At 45.4% G+C, this 8,280-nt stretch overlaps 1 pseudogene; it reads left to right on the top strand.

Annotated features, from left to right (window-relative positions):
- The first annotated feature begins 7,416 nt into the window (after window positions 1–7,416).
- LOC144683208 (small ribosomal subunit protein uS9 pseudogene) lies at window positions 7,417–7,889 on the top strand (annotated as a pseudogene).
- The last annotated feature ends 391 nt before the right edge of the window (window positions 7,890–8,280 follow it).

Below are 8,280 nucleotides of genomic sequence, written 5' to 3'. Positions count from 1 at the left end.
AGTATTTTAAATTTAAATAAGGGCAATTATGAGGGCATGAAAGCAGAGTTAGCCAAAGTAAACTGGCAAATTAGGTTAAGTGATAGGTCAATAGAAATGCAGTGACAGATATTTAAGGGGATATTTCAGAATACACAAAATAGATACATTCCAACGTGAAAGAAAAATTCCAAGGGGAGGGCCCACATCCGTGGTTAGCTAAAACAATTAAAGACAGTACCAAACTTAAAGAAAAAGCATATAATTGTGCAATGATGGGTGGCAGGTCAGAAGATTGGACAGAGTATTAAAAAATCAAAGTATGACTGAAAGATTACTAAGGAGAGAACATTTTGAGTATGGGAGAAAGCTAGCTAGAAATATAAAGACAGATAGTAAGAGTTTCTACAGATATTTAAGAAAGAAAAAAGTTAACAAAGTAAGCATTAGTCTTATAGAAAGTGAATCTGGGGAATTAATAATGGAAAATAAAGAAATGGCAGATGAATTGAACAGGTACTTTGTATTGGGCTTCACTATAGAAAATACAAGTAACATCACAGAAACAGCTGTAAATCAGGAAATGGAAAGGAGAGAGGAAGTCAGGAAAATTGTAATCACCAGGGAAGTGGTACTGAGCAAATTGTTGGAGCTGCGGGCTGACAAGTCCTTGGGTCCCAGGGTCTTAAAGAAGTAGCTAGTGAGAAAGTTGATGTATTGCTTTTCATTTTCCAAAATTCCTTAGATTCGGGGAAGATTCCATTAGATTGGAAAATAGCAAATGTAACTCTTTTAGTCAAAATGGGAGACAGAAAGCAGGAAACTACAGGACTGTTAGCTTAGGGAAAATGTTAGAAGCTATTATTAAGGATGTTAAAGCAGGGCACTTAGATAAATTCAAAGTAATCAAGCAGATTCAACATGGTTTTGTAAAAGGGAAATCATGTTTAATCAAATTGTTGGAATTCTTTAAAGAAGTAACACGTGCTGTGGATAAAGGGGAACCATTGGATGTACTGTACTTCGATTTTCAGAAGGCGTTTGATAAGGTGCCTCATTAAAGACTCTTCTAGAAAATAAAAGCTCATGGTGTAGGGGTAACATATTGACTTAGATAGAAGATTCATTAACTAACAGAAAACAGAGTAAATTGGTTGCTAAATTTGCTGATGATGCAAAGATAGGTAAGAAAGTAAGTTTTGAAGAGGACATAAGGATATAGGTAGGTTAAGTGAGTGGGCAATGGTCTGAAAATTGAGTATAATGTTGGAAAATGTGAAATTGTGCATTGTGCATAATGGTGAGAGACTGCAGAATTCTGAGATGCACAGGGATCTGGGTGTCCTAGTGCATGAACCGCAAAAGGCTTGAATACAGGTACAGCAGGTAATTAGGAAAGTTAATAGAATGTTGTTGTTTATTACGAGGGGAATTGAATACACGAGTAGGGAGGTTATGTTTCAGTTATACAGGACACTGGTGAGACCACATTGGATTACTGTGTACAGTACTGGTCTCCTTATTTAAGGAAGGATGTAAACGCATTGGAAGCAGTTCAGAGAAGGCTTCCTAGACTAATACCTGGAATGAATGAGTTTTCTTATGATGAAAGGTTGGTGGATGAGTTTTCTTATGATGAAAGGTTGGACAGGCTAAGCTTGTATCTGCTGGAGTTCAGAAGAGTAAGAGGCGACTTGATTGAAACATAAAAGATCCTGAGGGGCCTTGACAGGGTGGATGTGGAGAGGATGTTTCCTCTTGTGGGAGAATCTCAAACTAGAAAGCCACTGTTTAAAAATAACATGTTGCCCATTTAAGATTGAGATGAGGAGAATTTTTTTCTCTCAGAGATTTGTAAGTCTTTGGAAATCTCTTCTTCAAAAGGTGGCAGAAGCAAAATCTTTGAATATTCTTAAGGCAGAACAAGGTATATTCTTGATAACCAAGGGGGTGAAAGGTTATCGAGGTAGGTGGGAGTGCGGATTTGAGGCTACGGTCAGATCAACCATGATCTTTTAAATGGCGGAGCAGGCTCAAGCAGCCAAGTGGCCTTCTCCTTCTCCTACTTTGCATGTTCATGTGTTTCCTGTTTTACAATAGTAACTACACTTTAGAAGCAATTCATTGCTGTAATGCGCTTTGAGACATCTGGTGGTTGTGAAAAATGCTATATAATGAAAGTATTTTCTTATATATTTTATGTAAAATTTTGAACTACATTTTTTGAAGTGATTTCTGAACATGATTGCATATATTTGATTTGGCCACATGTGTTAGGAAAGGTATTAAATTAGAGTGTTTCCTCGTAGTTTGCTGAAGCGTCTCCAACAATTTGTTGGTAGTATTTATATGGTATTATATTATGCTTTGCATTGTTAATTTTGAGTCTAATTCTTATATTTATTTGAATGCAGCTGTTGTGTAGACTATTGTGTTGAACATGGATCAATTGTCAATCACACTTCAAAGTATCACACTTTACATTGGTTCAAATAATACTCCTCTGTTAACCAAATTAATTTTCTCCTGTATTCAGAAAAAGCTATCAATTAAGAACCAGCAAAATATGCAAACCCAATTAATCAAATGGTTGAGATTCCCCAAATCTATCAATCAGGAACTAGCAACTTCCACAAAATAACCAAAAATATTTTTAACCTGCTTTGGTCATCAATTTCCTTTCTTATTCAGGTCAGTTAATACACCTCAGAGTAACAGTTACAAAACAAGTGAAGAGGGCACTCAGTAGAGTGCATACCTCCAGCGAGCTGTGCTTCTCAACATTTATACGCTTCTGGCTGATTTTTTGTCCCATAAACTTGAGGCTTTTCCTGGCCTGGTTGATGCCCTGTAACTACAAAGCTGAAAAAATATACCTTTTTTTAAAAATTAAAAGCTTCCTTCTCAATGAGGAGGCTTCAGGCCAATCCACATCCAACAACCTGCTCTGAAAACTCAGCTCACACTTTGACAGCTGTGACAAATTCTACTATAGCAGCTGAGATGCTCCACAACATTCTGAAACAATCAGCCACATTTTAAATAAAACAACTCACAATATTCCAAAAAAAAATCAATTTGTTTTATCTCCCAATGTTAATGGGTTTTTAAAAAAAAAACCAGGATCTGGATCCAAACCTTTATCAAAACCAAATTACTTCTTCCTGGGCCAAGCCCTATCTGTATACCAAGTTTTGTTGAAATCTGTTCATTAGTTTTCAACACATATTGTTTACAGACAAACAGACTAATAACCAGAGGCAAAAAGTTCACCTCCACCCATAATTAGTGGTGGAGGTAATAAACAGGCAAAAAAAAAATCAGTTAGCTTGCCTAAACAATTAGTTGTTTTGGTACTAAAGCTTTGACAAGGGATTTCCTCTGCAGGCCTAACACCCACCAACTCTCTGGGTTGAATCGCCCGGTCCCGTTTATGGCCGGCATCATGGTGGGGGAGTGGGAGAATTCCATGTGAGAGCCAGAAATCGGTTTCATGCTGGTGTGAAATCGTGGACCATGAATCCCACTGGAGGCCAGCGTGAACACGATTTACGTCCCACTAATGGAATGCAAAGAAAGGCCCAACTCAAATCAGCTCCCCCACGCCCGATTTACTATTACGCTGGTGGGAAAACACGCCAGCCCAGCGTCTGGGCAAGCGTGACGCGCAGGAGTCGGGACTTACCTTTAGGGCCTTGCTCAGGTGTGGACATCCGAGGAGAAGAAGATGCTGGAGTCCTACAGCTACCAGGTGCTGGAGAAACATGTGCATCGCACACTGGGTGGATCCTCATGCACGTGGCTCCACTGCAAAGTAGTTCCCGGAAGGTGGGAGGTCTCCGTTGATACTTTGGGCTTGCTTTGGAACATCACGGTCTTGGCCATGGGCTGCTATGGATGATTGGCGAAGGTGGGGTGGGGAGAAGAAGGGCGAGCTGTGAGTGGGAGAGGAAGGTGTACGGTGGGAGTGGGGGTAAAGTTGGGAGGGGGTGAACAAGGTGTCGGGGGGAGGCGGGAATACGGTGAGAGAAGGGTGTAATGGGGAGAGGAATGCTTTTGGAGGGGGGCAGGCGTCCTGGGGGAGGAATGAGTAAAGGAGGGTGTGGAGGGAATAAAGGGGTGGGTGGGTTGTCCAGGTGAAGGTGCAAGGGAGGGGTTTGTTGAGTCAATGACTGCCTCCTGGGGAGTGAACTGAGTGTGGGCGTGGTAGGAGGGAATGGTGATTGTGAGAGCCGATAGGGTGGGAGGGTGAGGGTATGTTGGTAATGGTAGAAGGGGCAGTGAGGGTGGTTGAGGGGACATGGAGGCAGACACGGACCCTGGGGGCGGGAAGGAGGAGGTCGTGGAGGTCAGTGTGGGTGGGGATGGGGTTTTTCAGAAGGTGCATGATCACCTGGACATCCTGGTACAGTGTTAGGGATGATAGGTGATGGTGGGGAGGTGGAAGGTGATGCCGGGGGGGTCCACAGTGATGGGGGAAAGAACATGCATGACTGGGGAGGGGAGAGGGCAAGGGAGCTAATCAAGAACTTTACCATGGCCATGTTTGTCAAATTGAATGTGAGTGGAGCCTCATGTTGGACAGGCACAGGTGCTGCCTGGGAGTGCACTAAGTGGATGGGCGGAGATGCAGGTCAGCTCAGATGGACAACTGAAAGAGAACCCAAACAAGCAGTACTGAAAATGCTCGGGGCATTGAGCTGAGTGTGATGGAGGAAGACTCTGTGTGCGTGGGAGAAAGGCCCTGCCCCATACACACACTTCTCCTTCCAGAATCACTCATTGGCTGGCTGCGTGTAGCTGAATTGCTAGTGAGGGGGGATACAGGGGGAGGACTCGCGAAACCTGTCAATGAAGCTGAAAGACATTACATATTATTCAGTGAAAGTGAATATATTTTCAGATTATAAAGTGACAAAATGTGTTCACCCAAACAACCACCAGTGATCAGAATTTCTTAACGTTTCTAGGCTTACCACTTCTTTTATGTGCTGCCCTGACATCCACAGGAGGGGTGGAGACAGCCTGTGCAAAGTTTGGTCCTTTGCCTCTGATGACTTTGGCATGCATACTCTGAAGATCCGAGGCCTCGAGGGCCCTGGCTTGCTTTGGCTGTCCTCCTGTGGGCCAGCTGCTCCCTCTGTGGTGACAGAGGATAAGGTTGAGAGGGTTACAGGCAAAGGGGACTCGGAGGGACAGAACAGCCTCTGAGATTCCCGAGTGGATGACCCAGGGGTGTCCAGCTGCTGTTCCTCCTTCCTCCCGGTGCCTGAGGATCTCAGCCTGACTCCTTGAGGGGAAGGAGTACCTCAAGGAATGTCGAGGTGCCCTGTTTCCCCCTCGCGTTGTCACCGCAGGAGTGCAGGTCTACATGTATCTCTATGTTCTGCTGGACTAGGGTCTCCATGGCATCCGCCATCCTTCTGATGGTGACCTCCATACACACGCATGTGAGCACCACTTCATCAGAGAGCAGGCGGACACACTCCTCTGACTCGCGTGCCATTCTGTTGAGGGCTTCCAATATCTCTGCTTGATGTTCCCCCACATTCTGCTGACTCTCCACGATGAGTTGCAAGGCCAAATCCAGAGGCTCATCAGCTGACTCATACCTCACAGATGCCTCTTCCCCAGCAGTCCTCTAACTGCTGGGGAGCTCAGCTGAGCCTGCCTCCACCTGCTGTGGACACGTGTCCGTGCAATGACCACCAGATTATGAACCCGAGCCTGCTCTAGGTCTAGGTCCCAACGAGGTGCGTGTCTCTGCGCTGGTGGAGGGTGTGTGTAATCGCTGTGACGGGTCTTCCAAGCTGCTTATTTCCAGCTCTTCAATGGAAGAGGTACCCTCTTGGCTGAAGGTGAGTACATGGATGGGGCTGAGGGACTGGTTGGCTGAGGGTGTTGGTCGCTTGGCAGAGCTCCCTGTGAACCAAAGTAGAAATAATTGGTGCATGGTAGCAGAGTTAAAAGCGGGAGAGAGAGCACTCACATTTGCATTGAGAGAGGGATGATGTGGTGCAGGATCCTCATAAGGGTGTTCGCTGTTGGCCTCACTGTCGCCGCAGACACAGTCCACGTCCTCACCGGTCAGCATGATCGCACACTCCTCAAAGTGAGTGAGGGACCACTCCACCCCTGGTCTGGGACATCTGCTGCTATGAGCAGGCTTCTCCTGCATGAAAGCAGATGGAGAGAGTGTGAGTGGGACACATTGCACTGCGTGGAGTGTTTGTGTGGTGAGCGGAGCCATGGACAGGATGAGAACGCGAGCTCCAGAGGATATGAGCCTGATGAAGATGTGAGGGTATGTGTGAGAGTTAATGGTGTTGTCCCTTGAGGTATGAGATCCCTGAGGATCCCTGAGAGTTTGTGAGTGTGTGTGTTGAAAGTGATGAGAAGAATACCTTACCCTGGCGGAATAGATAAGAGCATTCATCCGCTTTCTGCACTGGTAGGCTGACCTCCTCTGTGCTCCGTTGGCACTGACCACTGCTGCCACCTCCTACCAGGCCGGATTGGTGACTCTGGTAGACCTTCTGTGGTCAGAATGGGAGCCGAGGACATTCTGGCAGCCTTCCACCATGTCCAGCAGGTGCCCCAGAGAGGCATCACTAAATTTGGGGGCTGCTGCCTTCCTGGCTTTCGGCACCAACTGTCATCTGGAGCAGTCCTGATCTGAAGATATGAAGTAGGGTGCGCTCTGGTACGCTTTAAATATGGTGCATGGAGTGAGGAAGCACTGAGGTCATGGCGTGGCAAGCAAATCCAGGCCCACCTGCCAGCGATCCTGTGTGTTTCCCATGAATGATTTATTAATGAGGCGGGACACACTGGGAACAGGATGATATGGCGCAAAAAGCTGCTATTGCGGCCAACGGGTAAAACGTCTTTTATCACGCCTGCTTCTGTACTTACTGCAAGTCTGGGACGATTCCATTCTCTTCTCTCTCACTCTCTGAGGAGGTCTGGAGTTTGATTTCTGTTCTTTAACTGAGATAGAAATTCGCGTGAGCCCAGGGTGTTGAGTTGAACTCCTGTTCACAAATTCTGTGAGCTGGATTTAGTACAGCCTGTTGTGGCATTTAATCATTTAATCTGTGTCAGTCTCCCATCAGTGGGAAGCCTCAGCTGATTCAGACAAAGGGCGGAAGGGATTGATGCAGGGTTCCCAGCCGCCAACAATGGGCTGTCAATTAGGCTCATGAATGAGCCAATCGGCAGCCATTATCTCTGAGCCCACCATAATTTACATTTCGAGGTGTCAGCTGTGGCTCAGTTCATAGCACCCTCGCCTTTGAATCAGAGGGTTGTGGGTTCATGTCCCACTCCCAGAAAACCAAGAACTGTGATTGTACTCGAAGAGTTGCAATCTGTGACTGTTGATAACTCGAAAGAGTATAATTTACACTTCGTGTTCCAGATTGTCCGGTCAACTTCTTGCCTACGGCTCCGCTTAGCATTAACAGGAAGATGCCCGCTAAAGGTCCTTTGCAATCAGTCCAAGTTTTTGGCTGAAAGAAAACAGCAACTGCTGTTGCCCACTGCAGAAGAGGAAATGGCCTTATCAAAGTAAATAGAAGGCCTCTGGAACAGATTGAGCCAAGAACTTTACAGTACAAACTGTTGGAACCAGTCCTACTGTTGGGCAAGGAAAGATTTGCTGGAGTCGACATTAGAGTTCGTGTGAAGGGTGATAGTTATGTAACTCAAATCTATGCTGTCCGTCAATCCATTTCTAAAGCATTGGTGGCATACTACCAGAAATACGTAGATGAAACCTCCAAGAAAGAGATCAAGGACATCTCATACAATATGGCAGGACCTTGCTGTTTGCTGATCCATGCTGCTATGAGGCCAAGAAATTTGGTGGACCTGGTGCCAGAAATCTTACCGTTAACTCTTTTATTTGATTGGGGCAAATAAATGTGTAATTGAGAGTTTTTAAAAAAAATACACTTCTTTACATTAATTTTTGTGTTCCAGATTGTCCGGTCAACTTCGTGTCGGCTCTGCACTAATAATCATGATTTTAAATAAATAAATAATTAATTTAGTTTGAGGGGACTCAGGGATTAAATGGAAGGTGCAAGGCCTGACTGTGGTCAATTAGATTCTTGAAGGACACTTGGTTCCATGGGACCTCCCCCATGGAACTGATGGGGATCACTCACCTGTTGACCTGACAAAATCCCGGCCTGTGTGCATATTGAATTAGAGTTATAGATCTGAATTTCACCACTCCCCAGCAGGCGGGGATCGAGTTGGGGGTGGTGGTGGGGTAGGGTGGGCTGATAAAATCAC

This window comes from Cetorhinus maximus, chromosome 8, assembly GCF_964194155.1.
Source record: "Cetorhinus maximus chromosome 8, sCetMax3.hap1.1, whole genome shotgun sequence".
NCBI lineage: Eukaryota > Metazoa > Chordata > Chondrichthyes > Lamniformes > Cetorhinidae > Cetorhinus > Cetorhinus maximus.
The sequence above is the reverse complement of the archived record's forward strand: the minus strand, read 5'-3'. Positions and strand labels throughout refer to the sequence as shown.